Source organism: Pleurodeles waltl, chromosome 7 (genome assembly GCF_031143425.1).
Source record: "Pleurodeles waltl isolate 20211129_DDA chromosome 7, aPleWal1.hap1.20221129, whole genome shotgun sequence".
Classification (NCBI taxonomy): Eukaryota; Metazoa; Chordata; class Amphibia; order Caudata; family Salamandridae; genus Pleurodeles; species Pleurodeles waltl.
Genome location: NC_090446.1, coordinates 563,354,779 through 563,369,011, shown reverse-complemented (window position 1 = coordinate 563,369,011; position 14,233 = coordinate 563,354,779).

Below are 14,233 nucleotides of genomic sequence, written 5' to 3'. Positions count from 1 at the left end.
CATGGGCCAACACTCTGGTATAGTTACCACGTACAGTATGGGAATACTGTGCTAACAATCGTGACACACTAACACCTTAGCAGCAGTTAAAGCACATCTTAGTCTCCTATCAGAGGAAGTAGAGTTGCAGGATTTCTTCCTAGGTTCAAGAAAGACCCGCTCTAAACATTTTCTGTATGTCATATACAATGAGATCTGGAAGCTTTCTCAAGTGGAAGCTGCTGCTCTTTTAAAGACAGACAGATAAAGAAAATATGGAAAAAGCTTTAGCTGTTGTTGATAATGGCATGACCACTCTGCCCAATGGAATATATACACTTAATAATATTGTGTCATCTGCAAACTACATCATTCAGAATGAGATACCCTTTTTATAACACAGGTAAAGTCAGCTGCGCTCCATCATACAGCTGGGTTGGACATTGCAGATTCTGAAGAATGGCTGCGTCCCATGGAAACATGTAATCAGTACTGAATTGTTTGCTGCATTTAATTTGTCAAGGGTGGAACGGATAATGGCTAAAAAGGAAGCAAGTTACACCATGCTTAACATTGAAAAGTTAGAAAAACCTACCTTTCACTGTAGAAGAGACACCATCAACAGTATGGTTAGTACACAGTGTTATAAATCTGCCTATTTCCACCTTTCGTTTCACAAAATGTTTAAAACAGTTTGCTGTGGGCATATAATAGCGGCTAGGAGATGGCTATATTAAGGAAGAGTGGGAGTTGCCTTTCAAGTTCAAATATATGAAATGCGAAATGAAGGCCTTTCTGAGGGGAAGCGAATGTGAGGCTACTGTTAGTTATTCAATGATTTGAAGTAGGTGTTCCTTCATGGCTTTTGCAATGTAAAGGTCGTGAACTTAGTACGCTTTCTGAAGGGTACTCCCGTCCCTTTGATTCGTCCAGCATTTCATACACTTTCGAATGGAACTTATGTGGTTCTGAATGATGTGATTCAGGGCCATGTGTACGAACACATTTTCCCATTGACATAGAATGGGAAAAACCCTTTGCTACATCTAGCCCTAGGTCTCTAAAATGGTAATTTGTTGAGGCCGTGTTTTATCCCCACTTCCTACCACAAGAGATAAGGGTAGCAGACATGTGGCCTCACATCACTACTGCTGATGTAAATTTTGACAGGCTGACCAGACTAAAGGCGCTATTGTTTCAAAAACAATAGGGCACTGACCTCAGCCAAGGAGACGTACAATCTCCAGATAGCGAGATCATCAGCCAAGGTACAATCCTTATTAAATGCCGACTTCCCCAAGCACTTTGGAGAGCTGTTCTGCAGAATATTCAACACCTCGAGCACTGCAGGAATTGTACACTTATTTAAGGCTCTGAGGTCTGAAATTGTTTCCACCTTCCAGACCATTTTCGGAGTCATCCCTTCAGCTATTCATTCACTCTTTTCAAGTGTGTTTGGTGGATTTCCTGTAACTTTGCTGCGGATTGGTGGAATTCTGCTACTGCTATTTCTGATATGCAATGGTTGAGCTTTGTCAGTTAGGCGGAGTGATGAAGCTACCACCAGCCCAGCTGTGTTGTGATGGGATGAAGCAGAACTTTGGCACTCCGTTACAGGAGGAACTGAGAAAATGATTGGTCTTTGTCATTCCGGCCAGTTAAATGGTGTGTGAAGCCCATCTTTCATTGCATCTGGTGCCTCTTTAAATGTACACAGATGGTGTGTCTTGCTGTACAGCCTGTGCCTTCTGTGGGCAAGGAACTATTAATGTTCCTGTTTTGGGTTCACTCACGGTCATGTCCCTTGAGACTGAGGTTGATTCACAAGGCCGCTTATGAGCCACCGCTTGTGAACATGCAGGCTCCAAAGAAGCCTGGCACAATGGACTTTGCCGCCTTCACAGTCCCTTCTGCAAATGAGGCTTCTGTGCACTTCTGCTCCATGAATCCTTACGCCAATCCTGTGATCGATCTGTCATCTGCCGATGTGGAGTCCTTCCTGGATGCACTTCCATTTGATGACTTCGGAGACTTCCGACAAGATCATACCTAATGCTGAAAATTCGACCATTGGGTTTTTTCAAAATTTATAATATGATATCAAATTGCCTTATTAATTCACCCTGCATTTAGCCTGCCTTGCTTGTTAGTGTTTGCATTATATCTCTTTTGTACGATTTTAGCTTAGATTTTAACTTGATTTTAGACTTTTAGTTCAGAGCATTTTTAAATTTTGGATGCACGCCCCCTCGCTAGTGAGTAGTTAGCATCCTTGTTTCGGCAGTGGGGAAGGTGTGGTGAATCCATTTCAGTTCCCCACTGGGCACAGGAGTCAGCTTAGCCATTGGGCCTGGTGCCGTTGTCACCTAGTAGCCTTTCACCCATTTAGCATGCTCTCTTTTATCCCATTTATTTCTTTTAGCACTATGCAGCTGCCTACATTTTATAAGAAATGTTTTGCTTTCGCTTATCAATGCCATTCTGAGGTGTCTTTATAAATTATGTACGTCGGTGTTGTCATCATCTCCCTTTCATACTTGCGTTTAACAGGAACATAATTCAGACTTGTTAGGCATAGTTTATGTAATTACTGACAAAATTCTGCATACACAATCAGTTGTGTAGGTACATAGCTGCATCAGGGGTCCTACATGAGCTGTGTAAATACACCTCACATGGCCAAGGTTATCAGAGTGGTTCCTTCCAAATGCCATCTATGCTGCATGTCACCTTGCTGCAGAACTCAGCCTTTGTGTCACCATTGAGTCTGACCTTGAGACCTCATGCCAAGGTAACAAGGATTAGGGGGGTGCTTCTCATGGACATTGTACTGGCAGATTAGGGTTTATCACACCTAGCTCTCATTAAGGTAGAGATTAGGCTCTTTTGTTAGGAATTTCATCTCTTATGTTTATTGCAAAATGGTGGGGGGTTTCATAGTCACAACTCTCATCTTCATGACTTTGCTTTTATCATTGCTCATTATCATGATCATTGCAGTTCATGCGTTTTATCGTAGATTGCTGTCTTTTCAATAAAGATATGGAAAACTTTCCTGCATTTCCTTCATTACCTGTGTGTGCATAAGGCTTGCTGCTAACGAGAAAAAAAAGTGACTTCCGTTCCAACACGACTCCCATGAGAAGGCGCGCATCTAGAATCCAGGTATAAGGCTGCCAGAAATCACCTTTACTGTCTGAGTTTTTGGTGAGGTACCTCTTGTGAGCAGGGAGAGTTGATCCGACAGTTGCGACATGTTGTAGGAGTGACTCAGTTGCCTACAAACAAAAGTACTGCCGCCCCTAAACCAGCAGTCTCGCTTGGTGTGTATATATATATATATATATATATATATATATATATATATATATGTATATATATATTCAAGAAGAATCGGTGTGGATTAGCATATTCCATTTATTCAAAGAATAGCACATCGAACACCACAACGCGTTTCAACATTCTGTCTTCCTCAGGTGGTTTCAGTTTGTAGGCACACATGGTTCTCATTTACCTGCCTTTTATAGTCACAGGGGCATTCTGGGAGTTATAGTTCAAAGTGCCGCTTTCAGAGTCCCTATTTCACTGCGGCTTCTACATTCTGCCAATTTCAAAGGCAAACAAACTATGAGAGGTAATAACAGCCTGTCTATTATTTATGCTCAGTACTCTCATTCTCGTACTTTCATTAATAGAGACGACATTCACATAGAGTTGATTTCTCAGAAGAACATGTGTTTAAACATCTTAGTAAAGATTTCTCTGCAGGCACACTGTTCAAATTAAATCTTCACACGCCCCTTTAAATCTGTCTCTGTGACAATTAAGTTTGAGATTTGCTGCATTGCCTCAGGCCTTTTTCCCTGAATCCATATTCAGACAGGGCTGCATCAGTGTTGTGGCACAATAATTGCAGGACATCAACTCACAAAACCTCTTGATAAGGATGTCACACTGGTTTCAGGATGGCGCAAGGCGCATTTGAAGTTTCATATTTTTCTGTTCCCAAGTGTATAGTACACACGCTGGAAATTAGTATTTCCTCACCACCTGTGTCCTTCCAAGATGTTTCCATTCCACAAAGCCGGGCGCTTCCACTTATCATTTGATTGCAAAACAAAACTGCTGATGCCAGCATAGGGTTAAGACCACCACCATCACAAAATAATCCAACAAGAATTGTTGCACTCCCATAGGTGTGGATCAACAGATTCCATTTATCCACAGAGTAGCACATCAAACACCATAACGCGTTTCAACATTCTGTCTTCCTCAGGTGGTTTCAGTTTGTAGGCACACATGGTTCTCATTTACCTGCCTTTCATGAGTGTAGCTGGTGGAAAAGGACAGAAATCCACGCAAAGACTGTTGTGCATGGAAACTTTTGATGCACCACCCGCCTTGCAGCTGAAAAAGGACGTGCCATCGTTCATGAGGCTAAAATCGATGCTCCACCTGTATCGCGGCTGGAAGATCGATGCAACACGGCTGGAGAAACGGAGCGCAACACCGGCAGCAGCCTCTGTTAATGACGCAAGACCCACACGCAGCTTGGTTTCTTGACACCATGAGACCGGATTTCGACACAACATCGCTTGGCATGGAAAATCAATGCAACGCCTGTCCGGACACGAGGTGCCCGTCCGGGAATGACGCATCGTTCTCTTGCGGGAGAGAAGAAACAACGCACGCCGACCCTACCGGAGGAGGAACGATGCACGGTCTTGCTTGCAAGTGTAAAAACAATGCATTGATGGCCTTTTCCAATGCACACTCGCTCGTGCTGCTTTATTTTTATGCTACCCAGGTACTTTAATGCGCTAACAGCGTTCTCACTGTTTTCTAAAGGATGAAGGCCTTCATTATGTCCCGGTACATACCGCCACACTATGAGATTTGCGCGATGGATGCAGCCAAGACGCCAATTTATCATTCATACCGCCATGGCGGTATGAGCCGTCGGGCCAGGGATGGGAATCCTCAGCCTGGCGGCCGACAGAATACCACCCCGGGCATTCTGAGCACGCCTACCGACATGTTTTCCATGGCGTTAGCAACGTTATGAAAACCATGGCGGTAGGCCCTATCGGTGACAGGGACTTCCTTCCCTGTCGACGGTAGGTGGTTCCCCTACACCCAACACTCACCTGACACTCTCCACTCCCCCTCCATTCAAACAAGCCCCCCACCCACCCTCCATACACACACTAACCCCCCACCCCTGACATCCAGATAGACTCCCCCACCCCCACCCCATACACACACTGAGCCCCCCCCTTCGATTTATCCACAACGCCCCCCACCCCCATACACGCACACAGACACGCACCACGCATACACCCATTCACTTGCACTCATCCATACACACATTCAGAGACGCATTCTTCCAGACATGCACACACACGCACAACACTACTCCCACCCTCCCACCCACCCTCCCCTGTCGGATGATCACCTTACCTGCTCCAGGGAGGTCATCCGGCAGGGAATGGGAAGGGGCTCTACTCCTGCCAGCAGCGCCCGCCAGCTGAACACCGTCAGGCAGTACCACAGGTCATGATATAGCTGGCAGCATTCAACTGGCGTGGTGGTGCTGGTGGTATCAGCGCCAGCTTACCACCATCAGCCAGTCTGATCACTGCTGGATTTCCGCCCTTATTGTGGCAGAAGTCCGGCAGTGCTCATAATCTGGTGGACGGATGGTAGCCGCGGTGGGGGTATTTTGGTAGTCGTCACCACGGCGGTATGTGGCTTTTACCACCAATGTTGCAATGACCACCTAAGACTCCTATTCTTTTTGAAATTCATATCTTGACTTGTGCAAGTTGAATGTTTGTCATTTTGGTCTTGTTTTGTTTAGATAAATATTATCTATTTTTCCAAACCTGTGTTGTGTCATTTTGCAGTGTTTTCACTGAGTTACTGTGTGTGTTGGCACAAATACTTCACACCTTGCATCTGAAGTTAAGCCTGTCTGCTTGTGCCAAGCTCTCAAGAGGGTGAGCGGGGGTTAACTGAGGGTGATTCTCTTTTACCCTGACTAGAGTGAGGGTCCTTGGTTGGACAGGGGGTAACCTGACTGCCAACCAAAGACCCCCTTTCTATCATTGGTGAACAGCAGTTGGAATTGGACTTGTATTTGTACTTGACATACAGTGATTAAGTGTACACTACTGTTTTCAGTGCAGACCATTACATGACCACATACTACTTGTCTTTGTGATTTTTTGTTTTTTTTCTTTTTTGGATTTTTCCCTACTTCCATTTTGTGACAATCCTTGATTGACTTTTGAACTCCATTTTGGAACTTGTTTTTCTGCCTTTGGGACTTTGCACTTTTAACTCTTCATCAAGTCTCAATCTGGAGATGCATCAGCTGGAACTGCTTTTGATTTAGGGAAACTGGAGAGCTATACAGTTGCCCAGTTGAGGCAGTTCTGAAAAATCCTTGCGTGTCCCATTAAGGGCTCCACCAGGAAGGAGGAGCTGCAAAAGGCACTGAGGGTCTGGGTAACAGTCAAGGAAGCTGAGGGGCACACAGAGGTGGAGGAGGAGGAGGAGGAGGAGGAAGAGCAAGTCATACACAATGGTGTAGTGGGTTGGCCTGTTATGTCAAGTGGGAGGGTCTCCAGGGCAGGTAGCAGTGTGTCATCCAAGGGTCGGCCTCCTGAAGAGTTGCAGGACAGACAGGCAAAGAGGGCTCACCAGTTGGAGTTGGAGAAAATGAGGATCGCCATAGAAGAGAAAACGTTATTGTTGGCTCATGAGCTCAGCTTAACCAGTCTAGTAGGGATGGTGGCAGCAATAGCACAGTGCAGCCTGAGAGGAGGGTGAACATTCCTAAGGACCTTGTGAAGGATTACAAAAGTGAGGATGACATCCTGTTGTGGTTCAAGGGGTATGAGTCTGCTCTCCATATGATTCTGGTCCCTGAAGCTCATTGGGGTTGGATCTGTGGAAGCACTTCGAGGTAGAGGGGATGGATACTCTGACATCCTTAGGGGATCCCCAGGGGCTCACTTATTCTATCATGAAGGACTCCCTGATCACAAGGTATGGTCTCACCCCTGATCCGTATAAGGACAACTTTAGGTCCCATACGAAGAAGGAATCCCAAACATGGTTGTAATGTGTAGATTCTTTTTGCAGGTTACTGGATGGTTGGGTGAAGGGCAGTAAGGTAACAACATATGAGGGGCTTTATAATTTGATTGCTTGGGAGCACTTGTACAGATTATGGCCCCCATTCCAACATTGACGGGCGGCGGAGGCCGCCCGCTAATGTTGCGCGGCAGAAACACCGCTCCGCGGTCCAGAGACCGCGGAGGGTATTCCAAGTTTTCCCCTGGGCTGGCTGGCGGCCGCCGAAAGGACGCCCGCCCGCCCAGGGGAAAACAACCTTCCCACGATGAAGCCGGCTCGTAATCGAGCTGGCGGAGTGGGAAGGTGCGACGGGTGCTACTGCACCCATCGCGTATTTCACTGTCTGCTATGCAGACAGTGAAATACAAGCGGGCCCTCTTACGGGGGCCCCTGCAGTGCCCATGCCATTGGCATGGGCACTGCAGGGGCCCCCAGGGGCCCCGCGACACCCCGTACCGCCATCCTGTTCCTGGCGGGCGAACCGCCAGGAACAGGATGGCGGTAGGGGGTGTCAGAATCCCCAAGGCGGCGCAGCAAGCTGCGCCGCCTTGGAGGATTCCAACGGGCAGCGGAAAACCGGCGGAAGACCGCCGGTTTTCCTGCACTGACCGCGGCCAAAGCGCCGCGGTCAGAATGCCCTGCGGGGCACCGCCGGGCTGTCGGCGGTGCTCCCGCCAACCGCGAGCCTGGCGGTCACAGACCGCCAGGCTCGTAATGAGGGCCTATGTCTTCCAGAACTGCGCTAGCACCTAATTGGCAGCAAGCTGACTGACCCCAGGAAGCTTCTGCAGGAAGCGGACCGCTGGAAGAGCACCAGGGCCAAAAGAGGTATGGGGGAAACCATGCCAAGGGTGGGCAGGGTCCCCATCAGAAGTAGTGGGGGGTTAAGGATAAACAGGGGGAGTTCTCTAAAGGACCCCAACCTAGTTCCCAGGGTAAAGAATCCCAGCCCCCAGTAAAAAAGAAGTCATGGGTCTCTACAGGATAATCTACAGAGAAGGGGTCCCGCAAGTGCTTTGCATGTGATCAGGATGGTGACATGAGAGGGGACCCCAAATGCTCCAAGTGGACACGGGCACCCACTGGTGCTCAGTCACAGGGTGTGGCCAGTGTAGCGCTTCAGGAGGAGTTGGTTCCAGGTAGGTAGGAGCCAGCTGAGGTGACCCTTGTCTCACTAGGGGACAGTGAGATGGTCCAGAGGACCCTTGTGCCTGATAACACTAAGAAGGACAGGCAGTGGGTGACCCTCAAGGGACAGAGGGTGGAGGATCTGAGAGACACAGGAGCCAGTGTGACTACAGTGAGGAGTCAACTGGTGTCTGAAGAGCAGATAGATCCCCGTGTACTTCACCAAGTAGTTGCAGTGGGCAACTCAGAGCGGCTGTGCACAGTGGCGCAGGGTCCCTTTGAATGGGGGGGAGACTCAGGTTCCTTGAAGATAGCTGCGAGTCCAACCATGCTTGAAGATTGTTTGTTTGTAATGACCTGGAGGATTCCCCTTGGCAGGAGGTGGAACACAGGTCACACTTGGAGATGTTGGATCTGCCTGGGTGGGTGTGTATGTCTACCAGGTCTATGGCAGCCCGTCAGGGTGATCAGGAGACCCCTGGAGCCTGAAACAGTGGCCAAGGTGTCTGCTAGGAGGAGGAAGGGCAAGGGGTGTGGGGAACCGGCCCCAGAAGTTCCCATGGTCCAGGAGGAGGCTGACCCTGAGGAGCAGGCCCTTGAGCCTACAGGGGAACAGGTGGCTGAACTGGGCGAGGTCCCTGAGCTGTCACAGTGGCAGGAGGAAGAGGGGCCCACCAGGGAAGCATTTTGTGAGGCACAGAAAACGTGCCCTACTCGGGAGGGTTTGCGGCGGCAGGCTGCAGACCAGGCGTCTGGCAGGGAGCCTTCATCACATTTGATTTACTGGAAGGATGGCCTCCTATTTAGCAAGTCTAAGGTTCTTGAGCCTAGGTCAGCCCATGTGCTGGTGGTACCCCAGTGCTTCAGAACCTTCTTACTGGGTCTGGCTCATGATGTGACGATAGTTGGACATTTGGGCAGGGCAAGACCTTTGAACGGCTTGTCATCCACTTTTACTGGTCCCTAATGTGCAGGCACTCGGATTCTCATTATAAGTCTTGCCCAACTTGTCAGGCAAGAGTGGGGGAAAATGCAAGGACCCAATACAACCTTTCCCTATGGTTAGTACCTCCTTTGTAAGGCATGGTATTGACATTGTGGGGCTTCTGGATCCCAAGACAGCCATGGGCAACAGGTTTATCCTGGTCTTGGTGGACCATGCCACCCGGTACCCGGAAGCCATTCCTTTGAGATTGATCACTGCTGCTGTGGTGGGCCATGCATTGATGGGGGTTTTTACCCACATGGGGTTCTCCAAGGACTTAGGGGGTGATTCTGACCCCGGCGGCCCTTGACCGCCGGGGCCAGGGTCGGCGGGAGCACCGCCAACAGGCTGGCGGTGCCCCGCAGGGCATTCTGACCGCGGCGGTTTGGCCGCGGTCAGAACAGGAAAACCGGCGGTCTCCTGCCGGTTTTCCGCTGCCCTGCTGAATCCTCCATGGGGATTCAGACACCCCATACCGCCATCCTGTTCCTGGCGGTTCGCCCGCCAGGAACAGGATGGCGGTATGGGGTGTCGTGGGGCCCCTGGGGGCCCCTGCAGTGCCCATGCCAATGGCATGGGCACTGCAGGGGCCCCCGTAAGAGGGCCCCACAAAGAATTTCAGTGTCTGCTTAGCAGACACTGAAATTCGCGACGGGTGCAACTGCACCCGTCGCACCTTCCCACTCCGCCGGCTCCATTCGGAGCCGGCTTCCGCATGGGAAGGGGGTTTCCCGCTGGGCTGGCGGGAGGCCTTCTGGCGGTCGCCCGCCAGCCCAGCGGGAAACACAGAATAACCGCAGCGGTCTACTGACCGCGCGCGGTATTCTGGAGGGGGGAACTCTGGCGGGCGGCAGACACCTCAGAGCATGGTATTGGAAAAGTACTCTCACAGCTTAATGAAGAGGGCCTAGATCAACCTGTAGACCTCATTTGCAAGAGGTTACTTCCCAGGGAATATAGGTGGAGTGCAACTGAGCGTGAAGCTTTTGCTGTGGTTTGGGCCCTGAAGAAGCTAAGACCCTACTTGTCTGGGACTCACTTCCGGGTTCCGACAGACCACAGACCCCTCAGATGGCTAATACAGATGAGGGGTGAAAATCCCAAATTGTTGAGGTGGTCCATCTCCCTACAGTGAATGGACTTCACGGTGGAACACCACCCTGGCACCGACCACGCCAATGCTGATTGTCTGTCCAGATTCTTCTGCCTTAGTGATGAGAACTCCCATGAAGTTGGGTAGTTGTTCCCCAGTTTCAGCTGGGGCATCATTGGCATGGTCTCCCCTAACTTTTTGCCTCTACTTCCCAGGTTGTTCATGTATGCTTGACTCTGTTTTTGCTGTTTTGTTTGCTCTTGACACTTTACCACTGCTGACCAGTGCTAAAGTGTAAGTGTTCCCTGTTCAAATTATATGTGCACATTGGCTTACCCACGATTGGCATATTTGATTTACTAGTAAGTCGCTTGTAAAGTGAACTAGAAGTGCACAGGGCCTGTAAATCAAATGCTACTAGTGGGCCTGCAGCACTGGTTGCGCCACCTACATTAGTAGCTCTATAAACATGGCTCAGACCTGCCACTGCAGTGTCTGTGAGTGCAGTTTTAAACTGCCAATTCGACTTGGCAAGTGTACTCACTTGCCAGGCCTAAACCTTCCCTTTTCACACATGTACGGCACCCTTAAGGTAGGCCCTAGGTAGCCCCATGGGCAGGTTGCAGAGTATGTTAAAGGTGGGACCGGTACTTATGTGTTTTACGTGTCCTGACAGTGAAATACTGCCAAATTCGGTATTCACTGTTGCAAGGCCTATCTCTCTCATAGGTTAACCTGGGGGCTGCCTTTAAATATGATTAAAGCGCAAATTCCCTTTGGGAGCAGATAGACATGTGGAGTTTGGGGTTTCTTCAGTCACAAATTAAAAATACTTGTTTTAGAGAAGTTGGTTTTTAGATTGTGTGTTTGAAAATGGCACTTTTAGAAAGTAGGCTTTTTCTTGCTTAAACCATTCTGTGACTCTGCTTTTTTGTGGATTCCCAGTCAGTTTGATAGTTGGTCTGTTTGTTTGCACCTCTCCTCTAGACAGTGGCACAAAGGGAGCCTGGGTGTAGCCTGCATTTCCTGATTGGCCATCTGGGCTGAGGGAAGGGGAGGAGTGGTCACTTACAACTGAAAGGGCTGTTCCTGCCCTCACACAATACAGTCTCCAACCCCCTGGTGTGGGTCAGGGGCTTGCCCTGGGCAAGGCAGGATCTTGAAAACAACAGAGACTTCTCTTTGAAGTAGGCCTGCTTCAAAGGCAGAAAGGGGTATAAGAAGAGCACCCAAAATCCCTGAAAATAAGATTACTTCTGAAATGAAGAGGAACCTCAACCAAGGAGAAGAGCTGGAGAAGCTGGAGGAGGAGTACTACCCCTTTGCCTGTGACTTTGCTTTGCTGGGTTGGCCTGCAGTAGTTGCTTCTACTGGAGAGAGGACAAAGACTGACTTTTGTGTGACTTCCCACTGGTGAAGGATCTCCAAGGGCTTGAAACTGAGCTTGCCTCCTGTTATTGAAGTCTCAGGATCTCAAAGCCTTCTCTCTGACAGCACTTGGGCTTTCTGCGGAGAGTTCTGCCTGCCAAGAAGTGCCCTAACCTGTTTCTAGGCACTTGAAAGGTGAAGCTGGTGGAAAAGGACAGAAATCCACGCAAAGACTGCCCTGCGGGGAAACCTTTGGCACACCACCCACCTTAAGGCTACAAAAAATTAAGTGCCGCCGGCCTGGCGGCTAAAATTGATGCTCCACCTGCATCGTGGCTGGAAGATCGACGCAACGCGGCTGGAGAAACGTTATACAACACCTGCAGCGGCTGCTGTTAACGAAGCAAGCCCCCCATGCAACACGGTTTCTTGACACTGTGCGACCGGATTACGACGCAACATTGCTGGGCGTGGAGAATCAGCCTCAACCCGAGGTGCCTATCCGGGAACGACACATCACTCTCTTGCGGGAGAGAAGAAACAACGCACGCTGACCCAACCGGAGGAGGAACAATGCACTGTCTCACTTGCGAGTGAGAAATCGATGCATCACTGGCCTTTTCCGACGCACACTTGTCTGTGTGGCTTTATTTTGATGCTACCCAGGTACTTTAGAGTGCTAACAGCGTTCTCACCGTTTTCAAAAGGATTAAGAATCTTATTATTTTTAAAACACATATCTTGACTTGTGTATGTCGGATGTTTGTCCTTTTGGTCTTGTTTTGTTTAGATGAATATTATCTATTTTTCTAAACCTGTGTTGTGTCATTTTGTAGTGTTTTCATTGAGTTACTGTGTGTGTTGGTAAAAATACTTTACACCTTGCATCTGAAGTTAAGCCTGCCGGCTCATGCCAAGCTACCAAGGGGCTGAGCAGGGATTAACTGAGGGTGATTCTCCTTTACCCTGACTAGAGTGAGGGTCCTTCCTTGGACAGAGGGTAACCTGACTGCCAACCAAAGACCCCATTTCTAACATATATATATACATTTCTCCATCCGAAGGGACAAACACGGAGCACTCACGGGATACCATCTCACTAGTCATTTATTGTCAATAGACACTAGACGCGTTTCAGCTTTTGCCTTTTTCAATACTAGCCAAGCCTCATGGTGTCACAATAATGCTTTTAAATCCCACTGGTGACATTGGTACTGGCTTATTGATAATCACGCACAAAAGAAGACTGCTGCAATTCATTCCAATATTCCAAATCCATGGCAGCCATTTCTGTGTGGTTTTATTTCTTTAGTACCAATTGACAGCATTCTCACTAAGATTTTCATTCTCGATATCAATCCAAATTCTGCTATACAATTCCTCTTACATTGTCACAACGTAAAGCATCACGAATGCTAGTTATTCAATGTCACACAGATAACCAACAACAACCAGTCCTCTTAAAATCATATTTCACAATTACATGCATGTATACAAAGCACATTCCATGGTGGTTGACATATCCTAGTAAAAAAAAAACTTGACACTAATAAAATTTCTAATTTCATTGCAGCAGCACCTGCAGGAATAGGACAAAGTTCCATACTTCCAGCAACTAGAATAATTGAAGACTTATTCGACTAGGGTGTGCTTTCCAAAATAACATACAGCGGTGCAGGCTCTGTATTTCTAAACATGTTTCCAAAGTTCACCAGCAACTGGCCTGCACTCCGGATGGGTTCTTTTATTGTGTGGTGGTAAACTCACAATATATGCATTTCTCCATCCCAAAGGATGTCACATGGGCTCTCATTATCCTAATGAGGCTGCTGGATTATGGCAGCAGCATAACCTGAATTGGGGGGAATCAATCCCATACCATGTGACAACTGTCAGCCTAATCCGTTTTTCAAGAGCAGGGATGATTTGTGGTATCCGGGAACATGACCTAATGACTTCTCAGGGAAATTGTGGTGTATTAGATCTCATCCTTTTCTCTCAGTTACATTAGTGTCACACATAAAGAGAAAACAGAGGCAGAAAATGGCTAAGATATATTGAATCATCTGTGTCTTAGATAAAATGGCATGAATTGCAATAATTAGAAGGATGAAACACGCTAAGAACAAAATGGTGACAAGAAAAGTGAAACACAAGAAAAGTCTTACTGCCACTATGCCTAATATATGCGGTTCCCACTTAAACTATGTTAGAGCACAGCGTGATATTCCCTAATCTGCCCTTCAGGATTTCCCCCTGGGAAGACATCATCCCCCATACCTGGCAAGGAAACCTGTTGTCTAAAGAGACACCATCCCCATATAGGCCAGGGAACCAACCGCTAGTCTCAGCAAGCAGCTGTAGCAAACTCAATCAGCATGTTTTCGTGGTCAGCTGGCTGGAATCTCCCTCTATCATGCATGGGATAGAGAAGTGTTCTTATAATAAAACAGCTGATGTTCTGAGAAAAAGTCCCCACATGCAGATACAATAACACTGCATTTACAACCCACAGGACCCCCACTCAACGTCACCGG